General features: G+C 41.9%; 1 long non-coding RNA gene across 1 annotated transcript in view; it reads right to left on the bottom strand.

Moving 5' to 3' along the window:
• Positions 1-16,424: 16,424 nt before the first annotated feature.
• LOC137144449 (uncharacterized) overlaps positions 16,425-22,391 on the bottom strand; it is a 36,443-nt gene continuing 30,476 nt past the window's right edge. The window contains exon 3 of the long non-coding RNA XR_010917406.1: positions 16,425-16,558. This is a non-coding gene — a long non-coding RNA (uncharacterized lncRNA). The remainder of the gene's footprint in view (positions 16,559-22,391) is intronic.

Raw genomic sequence — 22,391 nt, 5'->3', positions numbered from 1 at the left:
AGTTATTATTAGGAAGGATCAGTGGCATGTCGCAAAGAGATGAAAATGCTGTGTACTACAGCCAGCAGCTTGTGGGGAGTGAGAGATGAGGTTATCAAGCAAGTTGCTTTGGTTTCACTGGTCCAAATAAAACAGCCATCAAGGAAAAGCCACAAGTAGTTCAGGAAAGTAGATGTGAAAGAGCTGAAATTGGGAAGGAGAAAAATATCATGTGCTTTGCTTGAGGGAGAGATTTAAGATGAGGCAAGAGAGGAAGGAAGAGAGACTGCTTTATCTACTGACAAAAGGAACACTTTCCATTGCAATTCAGGGATTAGCCTCTTAGATTAAAATTAAAGGAGAATAATGGAAACTATTTCTAGAAGTTACATGCACTGGGTGTTAGCAAAGTTTGGCTTGCTTCTGGCAGTCTGCTCTAGAGAGGGTTTTGTCAATATTTGCAGTATCCACAGCATGCAACTTCAGGGTGCTTGTGACAGATCAAAAGGAATTTTCATGTCTTTTTTAAGGCAGCCCAGGAAAAAAGACTGATATCCTTCTAGGTACAGAAGAGAGGAGACAGGTCCCCAAAATACAGGTAAATACAGACAGTGTTGGACATGGTGGGTAAAGGCTGCCAGGGAAAGGAGACAGGCCACTCAATGTGGTCTGGGTAGCTGTGATTTCAACTGGGTGAGATTTTTCAGCTGAAAGACTTTTCAGTGAAAAATCAGATTCAGTGACATTGAAACATCATGTGAAGTCCTGGTGCTTTAGCTGAATTGGTGTCAAAATTTAAAAAAAAAAGTCTGAAAAGTTGAAACAATTTGTTTCAACATTTTTAAATGATTTTTTTGATTCAAATGACTTTTTGCTTAAAAATTGCTTTCAATTTTATAAATAATTTAAAAATGTTAAAAACACTCAATCTAACCAAAACAAAATATTTTGTTTTACCCACAATTTATTTTTTCTTCAACATTTTCAATTCACTAAAATATTTTTAAAATCACATATTTGGTTTGACCCTAAATCAATTTTTTTACAGTGTTTTTGAATTGCCGGGGAAATGAAAAATCCATGATTCACACATAGTTGTAGTTGTGACCCACCGTCACGTCCCCTCACATAAAGCTGTTGGAAGCATCACCATCCGACTGTGTGGTTCTCTGGCGTATCCAGACGTCTCTGACATGTGGCCCTTCCTGGTTTTTGCTGCCTGAGTTTTTCTCAGATTGTATGCCCTAATGCATGGCCTGGTAGCTTGCTAAATTCAAGCTCAAGAGACAATCAAAGGTAGCCAGGGCTGCCCATCATGGGACCTCCCCACATGATTGATTTGTAATCTAAACGCTCTTGGGCCCTCGGCCCATAGATCTGTGCCTTGTCAGCCACTGCTACAAGAGTCTTAGGGACCTCCAAGTTCTGGAAACCACCCCAGAAATTTGCCTGGAGCTCTCTAGGCTAGCCTGAGCCTGGATTCAGAAGGGCCAGATTCTACTCCCATTTACATTGTTGTTAAAATGGTTATTGTAAAATTTACGCTAGAGTAAACAGAATCTGTGTCAGACTCAGGGATTACACTTTGATACCTCTTCTGCATAGTGTAACACTTCCCCTGCAGCATACAGGATTTGATAGGGATTACAATAGGATAGTTCAACTTGGATACGTAGTACCTATTATCCATGTCCACACGATGTAGGGAAGTGAAGTGGTGAAAAACATTCCCTGAGCCTGGCTTTCTCTAGAATTGACCTCCCCTTCCTAGAGAGCCACACCCAACTCTTTTTGTACTTTGGGTGGAGAGAATGAGCCATGTCTGCCACAATGAGTCAACAGAATTTCAGCAGCTTTATTTCCATGGCTGGGGATGATGCTTTGTGCCACAGAGCTCAGATTTCAGCAGGGGCCTATCTATGCTATTGTAATACAAATCAGAAAAATCATAAATACAGGACATACTGATCTCTTCATTCAGGTTTCTGTAGCTGAAAACTAGTCTGTGTTACAAATTCAGGCCCTTTAAACTTAAAGTATTTCATATCTGCTATTCTGCTCAGGATTCAATAGCTTAAGAAGTTTTAAAGAATTTAACAGGTATTTTTTTTAATCTTTAAGCATAGTGCGCATCGGCGTCCAACCCTGAACGAAGCACGTAACACTTTGTTCTGATAAAGCTACCTAATAGGATTTGTTTGGTTAACTTGAGATTTCTATCCATTGCCCCTATATATAATCACAAAAAAACCTCATACACACATGCTCTAAATCAGTGGTTCTCAACCAGAGGTACACATACCTCTAGGGGCACACAGAATTCTTCCATCGGGTACATCAACTCATCTAGATATTAGTCTAGTTTTACAAGAGGCTACATAAAAAGCACTAAGGAAGTAGGTACCAACTAAAATGGCATATAGATGATGACTTGGTTTGTATCCTATACGCTGAAATGTATGTACAATATTTATATTCCAATTGATTAATTTTGTAATGATATGGTAAAAATGAGCATGTAAGCAATTTTTCAGTGACAGCATGCTGGGACACCTTTATATCTGATTTTGTAAGCAAGTAGTTTAAGTGCAGTGAAACTTGGGGGTCCACAAGCCAAATCAGACTCCTGAAAGAGGCATATTAGTCTGATCCACTGCTCTAAACAACCCAAAGATGTTCTGAATGTTAGTCTAAATAGAAACCCATCAGAAAAACATGTCAACAGGCCTTTCATTAAAACAGGCTGCTATTCTTCACCAGCTACACGTGCTGCATTCTTTCAGTAAATTGGACTAACTCTAAAAAAAAAAACCAAAAACTGCTGCTAGGATTTTCAGTAGAAAACAGTTTTTTCATTTGGATATCACAAAAACCATTATAGACAACCTTCTCCCTCGAAACAAAAGGACTTTATGTATGTACTGTAACTCTTTTCCCTGTGGGTTTGAAATTACACACAGTAGTGCCAAAGGTAAGTTATTTCTAGACGTTTATACATTTCTTGGGTTTGGTTTTGCTTTGTTTTTCTTTTTTCTCCCTCTTGTGGAATATATTTGTGGCCCATAGCAATCACTTTAGACTTTTTAGACACGTCCGGATAGAGATGGATGACACAAGTAATCCACTTATCTTCCTTTTCCATCACCAATAAAAGTGACAGGCTGCCTAATTAGGCCTAATAAAGCAGCCGCCAAGAGAGTGGCACAGCGGCGATCTAAAGAGAAATGGCATTGACCCACAGATACAGGTGCCGCCTTGAGGCAGTACTGGTATTGCTTTATCTCCAACCCATTACAGCTAGCTTATACCATATTCAAATGCAAGTAGCATGTTTTTCTCCTCAATTCTTAGATCAAGAACAAAAAAAACCCCTCATCTAATCAAAAAAGGCACTGACAATTTTTCAGCCTCACATTAAAAGCAAAGAGTCATTCCGAACAGTGCGCTCCATATTCTATTTTATAATATCACTTTAAGCTATTGCTTTGAATCACAGACATTTCTTTGTTAAGAAGGAAAATCAAAAATTCATCAGAAGAAGTTCTCGGGTTTCTTCTTCCTCTCTCTCTCCTTCCCACCCCCTCTTCCCCCCCCCCCCCAAACAGGGCTGAAGCATTGGTTTTTGAGCTGGAACCAACGTTTGTAGAAGTTAGGGGTCCTTAAGCAATTATTAGCGATGAGAGTTTGACACGCTTGAGAGTTGTCAACAACTGACTTTAAACAAAGTGGAAGGAAAGGGAAATAAATGGTGCTCTCAGCAAAATTAACATGCAGCCCTGAAAATTAAAGATGTAGTGTGTATTTTAAACAAGGGGGAAAATTGTGAACTTTGCATGAAATGGCATTTTAAGTATATATTAACAAAAATTATCAGATTGTCAACTGGCAGCAAAGCAAATCAGGTCCATAGCCGTTCATGATATATCCACATTTGCAAACACAAAAATTTGTCTCACTTTATTCTCTTTCGCTGTAGCTATTATTCACTCCTATTAGGCTATGAGGGACCCACATTATCTTAGACTGTTTCATTTAAATAGCATTGGAATAGTAGCACTTCCACTGCATCTCTTGCCGGCAATGGACATTATGATAGGAGAATAGAATTCACATCATGATGGGATTCATTTAAATTTACCCATCACATTTCTGTCTTTTGAATTAGACACAAAGCAGAGGCTCTAACTTTTTGTGATCAACAAAAATCCCATAGTGTTTTGGGTAAGAGTTGGGGTTTTAACTGAACTGCCCTAGTCAAATGCCAGAATGCGTGAAATGGGTACATCCTGCTGTGGAATCAAAGAATTAATCATAAAATTAACTGCTCTGAAACTGCTCATAGAAGGCCTGGCCTGAAGTTGTAGCCTGAAACTGAAATAGAAGGCCCAGGCTAAGCCATTAACAGAATGCCTCAACTGAAATTAGGATAAAGATGTTAAAACCCCACAAGAGCTCTCTGAACCACACCCCAGAGGCAAGTCTCTGTTATGAGCCTTAAGCCTTATTGAAGTCTGAACAGACTTCACCTGTTTCCATAAGTACCAGTACCTGCCCCCTTTTGTCTTACTGGCCCCATAGACACTTACTCCATACAAATTAGCATTTGAACAGGTATTGTGTCACCACCCATCTTCAGGTGTTAGCCAGGGTTCCTTGAAAACCTGATTGTATAATCAAGTGACTCACTGGGCGTTCCTGTGAGGGTGTCTGGTGTGCCCCACTGTGCATTGTGATTGTCTTTCCTGTTAAGTATAAACTGTTAATCCAATTCCACTATACGATCAATGTGTAAATGAACCTAAGCAACTCCTATATAAGTCTTTTGTATCTGGTAGCCAGGTGAAGTACATTTGCCCAGCATCCAGACATGCTGCTTGACTTCCCTATAGCCACCTGGGTTTTCCCTATGGCTATAGTATTCCCCATAGCTATGGTTATGTGATTGTGTGTGTCACAATTAAAGCTGCACCTGTTCCAACTCTAAAATGTAGCAGTGTGATTCTTTTCCACGACACTGCTCTACCTAACATTCCCCCAGTAGTTTAACAAGCGTTACTTAGCCTTCCTGAACAACGTTTCATGAGGCCATTCAAAAAGGCTGCATTTTAGCAGTTAGTGATGGCTTTCAGCAAAGAAATATAGCATGCACTATTATCCTATGGAACTCATTGCCACAAGACATCACAGAGGCCAAGACCATAAAAAGCTTTTAACCAGGACTAGACATAAGAATATCCAGTTATAGGGTTAAAAAAAGCAAGAGTTCAAGGCATGAACCAACCTCTGACTAATGGTAGTTAGGGAGAAACTCCACTGAATGCAGGTCATTTCATACCTGCTACTGCAGGATCCACAGTCTCTCCTCTGGTACTAAATTAAGCATTTAATGTTTTATTCTCATAAATCCACCCAGTGAAAGGTAGTTTCATTTTTTTCCCATGATGCAATAGATAAAAAGCACTTTCAGTTTCTGAACATTCTGGGCCTGATCTAAAGCTCATAGAAGTCAACAGGAATCTTTTGATTGATTTCAAACGAGAGGGCAAAAACTGCCTCCATGAAATTCAATTGCAGTTTGGTTACTTATAATCTGTTTAACAACTTGGTCACTGCTGGCGTGTACATCTGTCTTTCACATTTAGGGCCCTGCGGAGCCTAAGGTACATGAGTAACAGAGTCACTGGTTCTAATGTACCTGTGCCAGTGGCTCTGAGGATAAGATTTTCAGAAGTGCCTAAGATTCTTAGGCATTTAAGCCTCATTTTCTAAAATAACTTAGTCCCAGATCCTCACAGCTCCCTACATCCCATTGAAATCAGAAGTCAGGCACCTCAATAGCTTTGAGGATCTGGGCCTTAGAGACCTCAATTCTATTAGCTTTCCATACATCTGAGGCTCCTAAGTCACTTAAGTGCTTTTGAAAAAAGTCATTCTCCATTGCCTTCTACTTTGGTTCATCATTTGCACCTCTGTGTAGTGGTAGCCTAACAAATACCAATCAAAATGGGAGTATTCTCCACCCACTTTGCCTTTGACCATACGAGGCTCTGAAGAATTAAGCACTAGAGAACGCTGGAAAGCAGTTTTACTTTGAATGAATTAAATGCAACCTTTTAGCATGGCTACAGTTATTGTATTTGCAATATAATTGTGTTATAGAGTTATGTCATCCTAAAACAGTTGGATTTTAATTCTTCCCCTCTTCGTTGAAATGGCTGTATGATTTAAATGCAAGTAAAATAGTGGGTCTTCTTCTTTGCAATCAGAGGAAAAAAGTCACAGGAGGAAGAAAATATGAACAGGCAGTCTTCAGGATCACTAGGTGGGTATCCACCTGTCTGCAAGCACAATGTGGGAACTGAAATATAAACAGACAATCTGCAACATGACCTAATAAAAGTCATGAAAGGACAGGAGGAAATGGAGGACTGGCTGTCTTTTCCTGACGTGGCTTCAGGGTTCCTTCTTCCCCATTGCTCAGATTGGGATTGCTGGAATTGCAGTTGAACTCACGGTTCTTGTTTATAATAGCAGCACAGAGGTTGTACAGTGACTGAACTGGTATTAGGGCTGGTTTTTAAAAGGCAGGGGAAAATATGAAGCTTTTCAATAGATTTCCATTTTTGTTAAGTTTTTCACAAATCGGAACTTTTCAAAATTCATTGAAATTCATTGTTAACTCGCTCAACAGCTGGTCAAAAGACCAGAAGGGAAACAACATTATTTTAAAATGTTATGCTTTTTCTCCTCCATTAAAACAAAATCAAATTTCAGAAATTCAGTCTGCTCCAATTATTATTAACTAACCCAATGATGTGCAAGTTACATTGATCTGGAACTTTCACAGATTAGTAATTGGAAAAAAATGGAAATAAAAATGAAGTTTAAGGGACAACATTCCTTGCAACCATTTGCTTTTATTAATAAAGAACCACCAAAAAATCCTAACCCTAGATGGAAAAAGGTTACAGTCTTTCTAAAAGGTTCTATAATACAATCAAAATGGCAAATACATATCATTCATGATTGGCAAAGTCAGATTTTTCCCCCATTCTCTTACATGAAAAGACCATTTCAGTTACTTGTACTTATGAGTTTCAATACTTCACTTTTCCCCCCTGCTTTCTTAGATCCCGAGCCTGCTTTGAAGCCCAGAAGATTTAGAGTGCAAAAAAATGCTCCAGTTACTCCCACTCTGTCCCCTCCCAGTCCTGGCCACATCCCTCCAACAGGATGACAGCGTAGGAATACCTACACAGCTCTGCTCCACGAATAAGCTCAAATTAAGCATATGCTTAACTTTAATACTGGGAGAAGTCCCACAGGATCAGGTCCTTAGATCCAACCTAATAATGAGTTCTGTACACATTGACATTAGCAGGGCTCTGGAAAGAGCCCAGAGATTTTCCTACAGAGAGCTCACCGCAGGATCAAGACCTTGTTTTGTTTTGCTGCCTAGATTACCCTCCTCATCTTTTGTTTTCAGTGGTCTACTTTGTACCAGTACTTCCACCTTATTACCCATTTTAAATTGCTCATTTTGCGTTATTCTGTAATACTCCAAAGTCCATTTCCCTCGGCCTCCCCTCCTTTGTACCGGCCCCACAGCATAAACGGCTTGCATAAGGAGAGCAGAGGAAAGATCTCCCACTGTTGCAGCCATTGATCTAGTGGCATCTGCTGGCTCAGCAGCGCTAACTCAGTATAAACCGGTAATAAACTGAAATAAAACCCTTAACCCTTAATGAAGTGAAATAATGTAATTTACTGAAAATACTCGGCCCTTTTTATTATTATTTGAAAGTAAGTAACAGATGGAAGGTAGATTGTGCACATAAAAGACATTTCTCGGCAGCGCTTTGGTCAAAGCAAACACACTGTCCTGGAAAGCTATAAAAAATGGCTTACCTGCCGTAGTACCTATTTATTTAGAATGCTCATTCCCGTTCACGTAAACGGAACGTTACCAGCATACGTTATGTAATTGTTTAAATTGGTGGGCCTCCAAAGCATGAAAAGCTCCTAGGCAGTTTTAATTCATGTAAAGGTTTGAGAAAGGAAATCTTTTATTTATCACTAAGAGACGTTTAAAGAGAAGTTTAATCCACCAGTTCTTCCTGGGGATTTCTTGCAGCAGTGACACCAACTCTTGAAAAGGCCATGGCTGCCAGAATACAATGCAAGTCACTGCCAAGTCCAGCCAGGAGTCCACTATGAACATTACTAACCTAATTTTCCAAGGTGCTGCACTTCCTGCTAACCTTCAGGGGAATTTAGGAGTGTTCTTGACAATAAGGCCACAGATGATGCATGAAACAGCAGAACTGATTCTTCCCCACTGTCAAAAAGACATTCCAATGCAAATGTAAAAAGTCACCGAATTATCACACTGAGCTTTAAACTTATATTAGAGTGGCATGTCCAACAGTACCTTTCTCTCTTGGAGGAAAAGCACACCACAGCTCAATCACTGTATCTCAGAGAGTTAGATCACTCCTTCTAGACTCAATCTTATCTCTAAACTCACACTAATCTGGTGTTAGCTCACTATTTATTCCCAAAAAATATTAATGGAAAAAAATGAAACATCTTCAAAATGAGGTCATGAAAAGGATTTATACATAGAAAGGAAACTTGATTTGCGTGGGGAGTTTTGTCTATTTCTTCACTGGGGTCTGATCCAAAGCCATTGAAGTCATCCTTCCATCGACTTCCATGGGCTTTGGAGCGGCTCCTTAGACCCCAATATTGCAAGCCATTAAAGTATGTGCTTAACTTTAAGCAAGTGACTAGTCCCATTGACTTCAAAGGGACTAATTTCATGCTTAAAGTTAACCACATGCTTAAATGTTTTGTTGGAGTGGGGCCCTTGCTTGTACACCCCGTAATTGGTGTCATACATGTGGATCTTGGAGGGTGAAGAGCTCCAGGTAGCACCAAAGAATAATATCCATCTGTACATCTGCATAGCTACCTCTCCTCTCTCTCTCCTTCCCTAAGTCCATGTTAATGTCATCTATCTATTGTGACATTGACAAGAGATTGCCAAACACTAGTTTCAATGGTGAGCTACTGTGAAAATTGGCCTAAAAATGCCATGGAATAGCTACCAAAATATGACTTACACCAAAGGAAATAAACATTTACTACATGCCCTGTATGCTTAAATTGTAGAGCCATGAGTACCGGAGGTCACAAAAAAAGATGTAAAGTCACGTGTCAGCATTTCCCTCTCTTTGTAGAAGACCAGGGGAGTTTTCCATAGAGCCAGATTTAATACAGAATGACAGACGAAGGGTTAAACAATGATGTTGAGGAAGAAAAGTTAGATATCTTTGTAAACACTTCACATGCTTTTCATATGGCCTTAGCAATTAGTATATAGTTCTTCAGCTCAATTAATAATCGTGGGGGGAGGGAGGCGGGGAGAGAAAAAAAAAGAAAGAAAAAGAAACACCAGTGCTCCATAAGTAAATAGAAAATGCTAACCTTAGCATATTCAAAGGAGCATTTTAGCATGCAGCCATTAAGTTATCTCGGAGACTCTGGTTATTTATTTCTTCTGCTTGTTATTAGCTCTGTGAAGAATATTATTCTAATTATGTCAGCCCAATCAGCAGTATTGCATGTCCAGGCTCATTTCCATTAGTTTGAGCTTTGTCTTTCACACTGTGATACTAATTCAATGAGACATCAAACATTTAAATCGACCCAGGATACCGAGGTCAGGCAGTTTTGCCCTTCCACTCTATTAGCACTCGAGTGTAATTGTGTTTGTCACTCCCCGCATAACTAATAGTATCAGGGTGACTATCAGAGCACAAATGAGCAATGCACTAATATATTATTTTGTTCTATAATATCAATATGTGTTTATTCAGTGGTTGTGTTAGCCAAGTTGAAATGTTCACTTTAACATAAACTGTTCACTTACACAGAAGCAGTCACTCACACAATTACTTTAGAGCAATAGAATCTTGGCCAAGTGAGACAAATGAAAAAGTTGCTTTAAAATAAGCTTTGAGAACTAAACTTCAAGCCCTAAATTTGGTCCAAAGCATCTAAAATCACAACAAGATTACTAGAGGTAGAGATATACCAGAATTGCTACAAGCCCCAGGGGGAAAAGAGAGCATAGACTAGTACTTCTCAACCCATTTACCACTGTGGGCTGCATATGCATCTCCCTACATGTTATGTGGGCTGTATCCACACAATATATATACACACCCATACATACACAACCATATGGCCCTGAGGATGTCACATGGGCCACAGCTGTGTCCTGATTGGGCCACAGGTTGAGAACCACTAGTATAGACTATAGGTACATTCAGAGGGCCTCATTCTCTTTTCACTTACAGCAGTCGAGGGCCCCAATTCAAGAATGTACTTAAGTACGGGGTTAACTTCAAGCACGCACAGTCGCCAGGTGAGACTGCTTGTGTGCTTGAAGTTAGGCGCACGCGTAAGCACTTTCCTGAATTCAGGGGTTTAATCAGGAAATGCTTAAATGGATGTATGCTAAAAAAGAGTCAGGCCCTGACATTTAAAAAAAACTCAGTGTGAATGTATCAGCTTGACAGCACGAATAACCAGAATGTCTCTCCCCGGAACTGCTACAACAGCTGACTCTTTAATGCCACATCACTGTTCCGCCACATGGTTTTGGAATCATTAAACCTAAAAATGTCTCATGCTTTTAACACTCTCTTTAATTTGAGAATGACCCTATTTTAATAGTCCAGTGTCAATGGAAGTGAAGCAAACCTCACAGCACCAGTCTGAAAAGCAAGATACGCAGGCAGCCTATAACCCCACACTCAATACTTAGAAATGCCGAATAGAGTTTTGTCGTTCTGCCGAGCCAGTGAAACCTGAAGATGGCACAGAATTAATGTAGCTGAGAGCTGGTTAGAGAAGAAGACCTAACAGTTCTGCATCTCATGCCCTCAGTGTGCCTCAACTATGACCTGCAGGGACCATTTCCAAAGAGAGGACCCCAGAATTGACTCTCCATGCCTACTCATTCCATGGCCTTAGCTATTATGGCACAAGGGAGGTTACAAGTACATAGATAGGTAAAATAGATAGACCTCTCTGATAGACAGCGTGGCAATTGAATTCTTGTTCCAGGCCGTGCCTCATAAAAGCGGTCTCTTCGGATCATGGTAGAGATGTAGTGGAAGGTGGTGATGGTGGAGGCATTCATTATATAGATAATTAGTAGCACCAGCTCATTTCACACAGGGCACTAGTTCAGTTGGCAATGCCTTCATTCACTGCTGACCCGCTGCATGCAGAAAGTGGAAAAGAACATATATTTTGAAATTTGCTGGGAAATTTTATTTAAACTCCCATTGACTTCAACAGGACCACAATTATCCAGACATACCCACTCTCAGATTTCCTAGTTCTACGGAAATTGACTATGAAGCATATTTTGACAATTCTGAAGGGCCAGAGTCAGAAATTTAATTTGTAACCAGCATTAAATAATAAGCGCCTACCAGTTCTTTTTTTGCAAAAGTGTGATTCACTTCTCCATCAACACACACTTATTCTCAAGCTTGTTAATACGCTACATGAATTCCACAGCAAAAATATTCAATTTTTGTCCTTCATTAAAACCAGACACTGAAAAAAAGCATTAATCAGCTTGTAGAGATATAGGGAAACATCCTCAGCAAATTTAGGCACCAGCCAAATGTGAAAGCACATCCATTGCACATGTGGAAACCGAACATGTTTCAGCAGAGCATTTAAGCACATGCTTAATTTTACACTTATGCTTAAATCCCATTGAACTCAATCTTAAAATTAAGCGTCTGCTTAAATTTGCTGATTCAGGGCCCTAAATTGGTTGATCTCTAGAAAGCTAGGGATTGGCTCTGTGCCAGGAACTCACAGATTTAAGTTATGATTCCAGGTTTCAAAGGAAACCAAAGATCTTCAATATCTATAGACTTCGCTGTTACTAGAAAGTAAACTTTCAATCGCCAAACCAATTTTCCTGTTTACTGACACATTTTCCAGCTTCACAGTGTACATACTTGCAAGTGCAGTTAAGGATGCACAACCGAAAATGAGTCCCATAACACTTAAGGTGATGTCTTTATTTTATTATCAAGCCGTTTGCCTATCCCAATATGGACCTAAATGTTTTCCCAAAACTCAGACTGAGCAGAATTTAAACAGTTAGCATTCAGATAAACGTGACACGTTCAAAACTTTTTTTGTTCTGGCATGTTTCCGCACTTTCTAGTTCTCAAGAACAAAACAACAACAAAAGCAAGCTGCCTTGAGATCTCTAATCTGATAGCTCTAGAACAGCGGTTCAGAGGTTTCTGAGGCAGAGGTTTCCAAGCATTGGGAGTTCTACCTGAACTACACGTCTGGAGGTTCGCACATCATTAAATGTTAGTGATCTGTACTCTGCTTAATTCTCAGTTTGCGATGAAGCCTCAGCAGGTTGAATTTGGCATCTTGCCTAGTTTAACTTATATATCTTCTCCAAATCATAAGCTTCCTAAACTAATGCTTGCCTGTGCACAGATCTGTATTAGGGGCTGGGGTGGGAAGGCTGGAGGGGAAGCAAGTAGTAGTATAATTCTTCAACCTCTGCAGATAAGTTCAATGAATTCAACCAACATGTGGTAATTAAAAAATTGATCTCTATGACTACAGATTAAATTAGAGAGACACAAGTAAGTACATTTTAATAGTTTTATTTTGACCCTCCCTTGTGTGAGCAGCCTCTAAGGAGAATATACATTTATTCTCCCACCGATTCAAATTTTATTATTGCTCCTAAAGGAATCCACATGTTGATTCGCGCTTTACTTCCTTGTTTGTGAAGCAGCATGTTAAGATCAACAGACAATGCAGATTTATTACGTTTTTGCTCCCTCTTTAATTTGCACTGACAAAACAAAGTATTTTAGACCTTGTCTACATTGGTGGCAGCATGTAATAAGTGTAGCTACATGCCACAGCGAGAAGCAGGCTGCGTCCACACTGCAGGATGTAGCGATACGCAGCAGTGAAAGGCTTGGGCATCTGGGAGAAGAGCCCGCCATGGGGAGGTAGCAAGACACTACACTGGGCGGCACTAGCAGGGCATGCAGAGAGCCATGTTGGGTATACACCTTAAGATTCGAATGTGTCCTTACTCGTCTAAACTGTGCCATATCCTCTATCCAGCGATTTAAACCCATGCAGGGAGGATGCCATGTATGTACTCCACATGCTGCTGAAAGTGTAGACATAACTTTAGGCATTAGGTTCAAGATGATGTAGTGCAGTGGTTAGAGCATGGGAATGGAAGCCCAGAACCCCTATGCTCTAATCTTTCCTCTATCATTGACCTGCAGTGGGTCTTTGGCGAGTCGCTTAGGAATCTCTTTGTACCCTATTGAACACAATGGGAATATTCATGCATGTTGAACAGGATGGGGCCTGTAAAGCACAGAGTATTATTAAAGAGAAGCTATTTTGTCTACAGCATTATTTATCTAGGACAGAAGGGTGGGTTAAAATGGGTCCGTGCCCTTGTATTTGCAGGCAAGGCTTTAAAAACAGTTGAAAAACAATGTCCTTTTCCATAACACTGTCACGGGAAATAAAATGCAGATTTCCCCCTCAGAAATTTCCCACACATTAAATGAGTCAAAAAATGTATGTGGGGTGTAAGCCATTAGGGGTTCTGGCTTTTATATTTAAACTTCAATTCTGTCAAATTTCTATAAGAAAAATCAAACCTGCTAGATCTGGTCAGGAATTTTCTATTCAAATATTTATTTTTGACTCAAAAGGGGACAAGTCTGTTTTTTGCCCTGCTCTATTTCACAAACACAGACACAGCAAATATATTATTTTGTATATATTGTTTGCCTGCCCCTTCATGGTAATTAAACCCAGGTGTCTTAAATTTATTCTCCTGTGATCAATCCTTTCATTTGACACATCAAAAGATTAAACAAATACTTTGTTTCCCAATAAGATGCTGTGCACTATAAAACTGCTGCCATTTAGTTGTAGCATCGTTACTTGCCCCTGTAAACACAGCGCTGTTATACATTTAATTTTTGCTACACAGAATAGTCTTCCCCTCCCCGTTTCCACTTCCAGCCGCTCATGTGCTGGCTCAGCAATGGCTCTCAGGCAGCAGCACATTCAGCCACCTAGGGGCAGGTATGCCACCCACAATTCAGCAACCTTCCAGCTCCTTAAGAACAATAGGTGCTGTAGCAGAGGGCCCAAGTGACAAGAGTTTGGGGGTGAAATTGGCAAGGCCTTCCAGCTGCAGAGCATTGCCCAAGGGGGAAAAGAAATACAATTCTTTGCACGCCCTCTGTGGATTAAGTATGCGGTAGAACTGGGCACGGAAAGGAAGCACTGCAATTCTTCACCCGAGATCAGACAATCCCCTACAGAGTCTATTGCACAGGTACTGGGAGTGAGCGATATCTTTCTTGAGCTGTGCAGGAAGAGGGAAGCATAGGAGGGGGAGCGGAGGGGCACACAGGGGAGGTTCAAAACAAAATTCCTCATAGGTCTCCCAGCTTCAAGGGCCACATCTCTATGGTTTCTGCAAACCTCAGACCTTGGGGACACTCCAGGAGGAATATCCAAGAAGGGAACCCTGCTGGGTTCCTTGTCACCCAGCCCCAGGGGTTTCACCCTGGGAGTATGACCCCTAATGGAGAAAAGGTTTGGAAATCTCTGAGGATGAAAGGAGCTAATAAACTTTGAGACTGCTTAATTAGAGAGACGAGGTGGATGAGGTAATATTTCTTACACAACCCCACACGTTGGTCCATGAGACAAGCTTTCACCTCAGTGTAGCTCAAAAGCTGGTCTCTTTCACCAATGGAAGTTGGTCAAAAAGAGGTATTACCTTATCTACTTTCTCTCTAATACACTAGGACCAACAGGGCTCCAACACCACTGCACACACACTGAAATTGGCAGAAATTCCCTGCGTCCAGTAAAGACATGCATATGTGGTTCAACAATATTTTTAAAGCTTTCAATGCAGGTGAAGCAAAAAAAAAAAAAAAACCCAAACAAACAAATCATAGCACCAGTTTGAAAGATATGCTTCGTAGAAGGGGAAAATGGAAGAATAAAAACCCTTCCAATGCAATTTTTGCACAAATGAAAAGCCAAACAATACAGCCAGCAGCAAGTGGAGGGGAATTGACACAAACAGCACATTTTAGTCATTTAGATGCATTTTTTAAAATTCAAACCCCGACTCTGTAGCCTGCAAGACATCTTTAACATCTCCCCGGTATAGCAGGACATTAGTGCACAAAAAGGTTGTCAGCAGAGTTGTCTCCATCCCAGCGATGAAGCATGTCAGTCTTCCAGTGATGCAATCTGCTGTCTGTATTGCTGAGCAAACCTCTTTCCGGGTTTCCAATGGCTTTTTGAACAAGGTAAACAAGCACAAAAGCAACTCTCTGTACTCTCTAGATCCTGATTTATCCAGGTACCTCTTTGGTGTTCCTGCCCCCATTTTCCCATCTACAGGAGGGTGTGGCAAATACACAAGAATTAAACTGCAAAGAAAAAAAAGCTACTGGGGTAAGAAGGGGAAATTCTATCCGACAGTAAATACAAACTGAAACGTGACCCTGCTAAAGCAGCTCTGTTTGTTTCTGTATAATCGCTATTTGTCCTCGGAGTTAAGACATTCAGACCTGCTCTCTAGAACACTTGGAGGCCAGTTACCTTAAATCAGAGAACTAGCGCCGTTGAATGAGATCCTGGCCTCGCTGAAGTCAAAAAGAGTTTTACCACTGATATAAATGGAGCCAGGATTTCACTCATTGTCTTTAGGAGACAACTTACATGGTTAAGGGCAGCAGTTTCCATTCAATTGTTCTTTTCTGCAGAGGTTCTTATGCCACCCTCATCACCAGTCTCTGCACAGCTTCTGGGAATGCTTTAATCAGCGTGACTAACAGCTGTCACGTGTGGCTCTTTCTCTCTGGTGGGTGACCTCCCTGGGTTTCTCTTCCTAGATCACCTTCTCCCGTTGATGCCCTATGTCTACCCTACAATTAAACACACACGGCTGCCCCAGGACCAAGTCAGTTGACTGAGGCTCCTGGGGCTAGCGCTTTGGGGCTGTAAAATTGTACCGTTGATGTTCAGGCTCAGACTGGAGCTGCAACCCGAGCTCCGTGAGCCCAAGTCAGCTGACATGAGCCAGCAATGGGTGTTTAATTGCAGTGTAGACATACCCTGTATGTGAAGATCCCCAAAATGCCTTGAGATTGGTCTGACAGATCCAGCCATTCATCAGCACATTTCATTTGACAGAGAAATAACCCCTGTGACTTTGGGTGGCTAGAGTATATTTCAAACCCTATTTTCCCCCTTCACTTTCCTGTGAAGTCAGCTTCAGCTTTTAGGTGCATTTCCCTTTTGGTTTTGAATTTTTCAAGCATAGAATATGCCCCGTGAAGATTGTGTGCTGCAGCAGCCACGGCTCGCAATGAATATCTCCACATCGCTGTTAATTTCAGGGTTAGCTTCCACTTACATTGCTTATTCATTCTCTAGATTCCTGCAAAAGAAAACACAAAACCGTGAAACAAGAAGAAGATCAGCTCAAAACAGCATTTGACTGCAAGTTCTTCTCAAAGATATGCATGCCTAGGGATGTTTTCATAGAATACTTCTAGAAGAACTGTTTTCATGAATGATACCTTCGGGAATTAAAGCTTTTCAAAGAAGCTCAAGGGTGTTAGGCACCCAGCTCTTACGGAATTCTAATGAGATTTGGGATCCTAACTCCCAGAGGGCTTTTCTTCACTACAGTGCTAGCTCAAGGTACAAGTCAAATGTTCTCCTCCAGTTCCTAGACAAAAGTCTCTAGCTCAAATTAACTGGCACTTTAAATTGGAGCTAGCTGGCCCCTCGGGGTATGTCTACACAGCAAAAAAAACCTGAGGCTGGCCTGGGCCAGTCAGCTCCGACTGTGGGGCTGTTTCATTGCTGTGTAGACTTGCAGGCTCTGGCTGGTGCCGGACCCCTGGGAACCTCTCACCCTGTAGGGTCCTAGAGCCTGGGCTCCAGCCCGAGCCGGCAAGTCCACACAGCAATGAAAGAGCCCCACAGCCCGAGTCAGCTGGCACAGGCCAGCCACGGGTTTTTCTTTGCCGTGGTCTGGGTGAAAGCTGAGCATTGCTGAGCAACGCAACACTAATGCAGCCGGGACTCAACTGCTCTGTGCAGCTCAGACAATTGCTCTGTGCTGATCAAACATCGACTGCAGTGTGACCACCTTCACTTGAGCTAGGCTAATCTGAGAGGCCTTAACTCAAGCTACCACAAGCCTTAAGGCTCCTTTGAAAACCCCAGTCTACATAAATAACATGATGGGAACAGCTACCGCTGAGAACAGGCACCAGTAGCACACCCTTCCAATGAGTTGCAAGATAGGCCGGTGTTTGGAAGCACATCATTTTGACATGAAGTTGGGAGGGGGGGGCTGTTTCCCTATCCAGGGAATGGAAATAACTTCAGGCATTAAGGCCCTTTCCTTTAAAAAAAAAAAAAAAAAAAAAAAAACCCAATCAGCTGAAAAAACTTGGCAATGATTCCCAAAGCATTTCCCTGCTTTACCTGGAGAGGAGAGGACAGATCATTCCCCTTCTTTTATTCTGAGCCCCAGCAGCCATGCAACAGACAAGGACTTGCTAGCCCTTTATGGTCTTATCTAGTCACGGACACCTTCCTGTTAAATAACTTGCCCGTACTTTCTGTTTGTACTTGTCCAAAATGCAGCACCAAAGCTCCCTTCCTCACACTTCTCCTTCAGACTGAGCCACATACACATGTGCCATACACCTAAAGAGGGCAAAACTGGAAGAAAACAAAACCTCGAGATCATACAGGAACATCTAGAATTCCATGTATTTTAGAATTTCATATTTTAGACTTTTCAGTGGATCGAGGGTAACTGAAGATGAATGAAAAGCAGTTGCCCATGGAAAGCTCAATGTGGGGCAGAAGTAGTTCTGGGTATTTTGCAAAATGGATCAGTTTAAAAACTAAACAAACAGTTCGAGGAATTGAGAGATCACAAGCCCCAAATTATCTTTGATTAATTTTTCGGAGCTTACTTCCATGCTTAAGACACCGAGCCAGACCTCCCCTGATTGTTTTCTAATATACACTAGAATCTGTCAGCAGAAAATGCTATTATAATATGGTTTGCAACTCAAGATGTTTTTTTTTTAAGTAACTATTTATTCTACCTGCTTGAAGTGAGATACACAGGTGTGACATCTCAAGGGAAGAACTTCCCTTTATTTAGCAGACAAAACAAAACAAAAGCCCTGACTTGAGTTTGTGAGATATGTTGTCCCTTTGTTTGCTGCTGACAAGCGTAAAGAGCCACTTTCACTGCTGATAATAATGGTTAATTTATCACATAGAGCAGTGGCTGACCTCTGTGCGTCCCAGCCCCTCCATCACCTTCACACCTGCTCAAGCTAATTGTTAGAGCCAAGTGTAAATGAAAATCAACTGGGCTAATAATGAATGGAGCCCATTACTCGCAACAGCACATTGCTTTACAAAGGTTTATCAAGCAACATTAGAACCAGTCCCTTACTCACAGTTCCCTGATTTATAAATGAGGAGGATCATGCAAACACCTCAAGCCAGTAAATGAAAACAAGCTAATCGACAAAAGCCCAATATTTGGCCCTAGTTTTATCCTGGCATGCCAAATCGTGCCTTAGCATTACATGCAAACCCTAGTTTTTGTTTTGTTTGGCTGTTTGTGTTTAAAAAAAAAACACACACACACACAAAAAGCATTTCTAGAATTCTGGAAGGGGAAGCAAACTTCATCTTCATCCCTGTGACAAGCCACTGTTCTGACCTAAACTCAAAGGAGAAGAGGAGTTAATAAAAATACTAGCTCTTATATAGCGCTTTTCATTAGCACATCCCAAAGCACCTCATGTCCATGAAAATCTTTAACATACGAAGGTAACTCAGAAGCCGGAGTTAAACCATCCTACAGAATTTCCCTGTAACAAAGCCTAACATTTAAACATTTCATGAGCCACATTTTCAGCTGGCATTGGAGTCAATTTCTCAGAGCAGAAAACCAAAATGCAGAGAGTTGCTTTGGATTTCAGGAGTAGCAATTCACCTGCATCTCTCACATTATTTCCTGAAGAAGAACTCTGTGTAATCACCAACAGAAGCTGGGCCAGTAAAAGATATTACCTCACGCACCTTGTCTCCCTGTTATTTCTGTGTGTCACTCTGGCCATGATTAGACCAAGCAAGTTACTGAGCTAAAGGATTCAGTCACAAAGTAGCAAGAGATTGCAGAAAGCGTAGCAGAGGATAGGAAATTTCGAAGACAAATGTTTGTTTACAGGAGACACTGGTGTCTTTTTCAATCTCAATTCTCTCTTACCCAAGAAGCCAGTTAAAAGTCTTTGGACGGGGTTTCGGGGGTTTAAAGGGACGGGGTTAACTGTAGTTATTGTCCACGAACCAGCGTATACACTCAGAACTCCACGCTAGCTGCAATCCACAGCAATACTGCCACCCATGTCAACAGGACATTCACACGAAGGCCAAGGATACAATGTGTTCTTTAACTATGGGAACCAAACGTTTAGGAATCAAATTATTATTTATTCAGGACCCTATTGTCACATTCAGCATCACCCAACTGGAAAAACATGATGACATTTTATTGTTAATGAAAGCTCAGAAGCTGCAGAATCTGAACAGGGTTATGCAGCCCACATAAACACCTCAGACTGGCTGGGGACTGCATCCCTTCGATGATTCACTGCTGAAAGCAACAACTTATCTTTCTATAAAACTTGGGATATTTTCTCCACACCTGGCATCACAACACAGCCTTGATGTTTCTCCTCGGCATTTGTAAGAAAACGTATGCATCAGCACTTCTCCAGAAATCTCTTTGCATAAAGCGTACCACATTGTTCTAGGCAAACACTTCTTATTCTCTCACACTGTCACAAGAACTGTCTGTCTAAGGACAGGTCTAGGCTAGAATCGCCTTCTCGGAGCAGCGGCACCAGTGAAGACGCTCTATGCCGAGGGGAGAGCGCATGCCCATCGGCATAATTACTCCACCTCCCGAAGAAGAGGAAGGTATATCAGCAGGAGAGCACCTCCCACGGGCATAGCGCGGATGTGGACGGTGCTTAGGTCTCTGTAACTTGTATCGCTTGGTGTGGGGGGGGGTCTTTTTCACACCCCTGAGCAACGTAAACTAGACTGACTTAAGTGGCAGCGTAGACCTGTCCGTAGGCACTTCTCTGGGCCCCCTCCCACTGCGGTATCTGAGCACCTCACCATCTCAAAGGTAATTCTCCTCACAACGCCCCATAAGGCAGGGAAGTCCTACTATCCCCAATATACAGATGGGGAATTGAAGCATACAGAAGCTAAGGCTCGCTCATTGGGGGTATTAGCCTAGCTACATCAGACAAGGGTGAGGGAAAAAACCCCACCCCTTCCGATATGGCTATGCCAGCAAAACCACTAATGTAGGCACAGCTGTGTCAGTGGAAGCTAACATCAGTCGGGGAGGTGACATTCCTGCACCAACAAAGAAGCTCCCTCTGTCGATGTAGGCTGCATCTGCAGCGGGGAGCTCTGCTGGCATAGCTAAGCCAATATAGGCTCTAAACGGTAGACACAGCCTAAGTGACTTGCCCAAGGTCACACAGGAAGGATATGACACAGCAGGAAATTGAGCACAGGTCTCTCAAATCCTAGGCTAGTGCCCAAATCATTGGACCGTTCTTCCTTGCCTGCACTGAGGTACTGGTGTGTTAAAAAGCATGTTGAGAAGCACAAAGTTAAATCAAGGAAGAGTATTAATCCAGGCATGTTATTTTATCATGCATGGAGTGGGAACAAGTTGCTTCCAGGTTCATAAAAGGTTTGCTTTAGCTTGCGCTGTTCTGCAATAGAGGCCCAGCAACAACACAGCAAAACAAAACACACAGAGCAGCCATCTAAGTAAATATTTGCTTGTTTGTTTGGGGAGTGATGCCCCAAAGAAAACTGAAGCCAAATAAGAACCTGGAAATGTGACATTTGGATACACCACTTCCCAAACCAGCTGGAGCAGTGCAGCTGCTTGGATTATACACAAGTGGGCCAGCATTTGGGGGAACTTGGTGCGGTTTCTGACAAACAGCATCCGGATTCTCCAGACAGATTTAACAGATTTAACTGCTCTACAGCCTGGCCGACTGCGGGCTTGGTTCTACCTACGTTAGCCCCCATGTGGTGTAGCCGTTCCCCCCAGGGCAGATGCTGCCGTTCTGATTTGGGTAGAACTTTGCAACCGCTTTCCATCAGCAAAAATGACTACAAAAGGCTCAGGCAAATGGATGCCCGGCCCAACAGGTAAAGCCTACACATCTGCCCCCAGCACAGAACGTGAGCCCAGGTCAGAGCATCTCCTGGTACTTATTCTACTCAAAGGGGTGAGCTAACAGTCTAGTCAGCGGGAGCATTGCTCAGCTTTTCCCATACAGCCATCATGAGTCACTTCTAGGAAAAATAGGTTTGCTGGCCTGAATTGTTTAATGAAACTTAAGGCACTAGGAACATCAACCACCAAAAATAGCTATTCCCACTGAGTTTCTCCGCTGATGTCAGTGGGTGTAGGCTGACACCTCAATGGAACTGCGCCCATTTACAGCAAAAGAGAATTTCACCCAATTTTTTTAAGTGGTGACATGTCTCAGGTAGCTAAGAAATTGAACGTATGTATACGAGCCACAGCGGACCTGCAGCATAGGCCCGGTGCAATATTCATGCTCATGTGGGTTGGAAGGGATTTGCAGGGGGCCATATAAGTCCATCCTTTGGTATTACAGGAAGATCTAATTATGTGTTACAGCACTTGAATAATAAAATCAAAGAATAAAAATCAAAGTAATTAATAGATGGCTGTCTAGTCTAGTCAGAGATCTCCAGCAACTGACTCAGTAGCTCGGCCTACAGTCTTTACTACAATTGGGAAGTCAAGAAACAAAGCAAACTCAGTACAGGCAGTAAAAAAATAGCACCCTATATACCGTGTTTGGCACGTTGCTGAGTCTAATCACTGACTTCCTGACTGATAAATTGAAAACATTTTAGGGAAAGCACCGCACGCCCCCTGCCTCCCAACCCCAAGATGAAGGCTGTGGAAAGATGTTCCGATAAACAAAGAGCTGCAGGCCATGTCACCATCTCCATCCCCCTCCTCAGCTCAATTAAAATAGGTTTTTTCTTCTCAGTCCTCCCCCTTTTATCTCATCTGCCCTCATGTTTCTGTGGTTCCTCTTTCACGCGCTGGCAGTGATACAGATTGCTGGTGAGACCAATGCTTC

The sequence above is a fragment of the Emydura macquarii genome, unplaced genomic scaffold (assembly GCF_026122565.2).
Source record: "Emydura macquarii macquarii isolate MOO-44397 ecotype Brisbane River unplaced genomic scaffold, CSIRO-AGI_Emac_v2 contig_3451, whole genome shotgun sequence".
In the NCBI taxonomy this organism is placed as follows: Eukaryota; Metazoa; Chordata; order Testudines; family Chelidae; genus Emydura; species Emydura macquarii.
The sequence above is the reverse complement of the archived record's forward strand: the minus strand, read 5'-3'. Positions and strand labels throughout refer to the sequence as shown.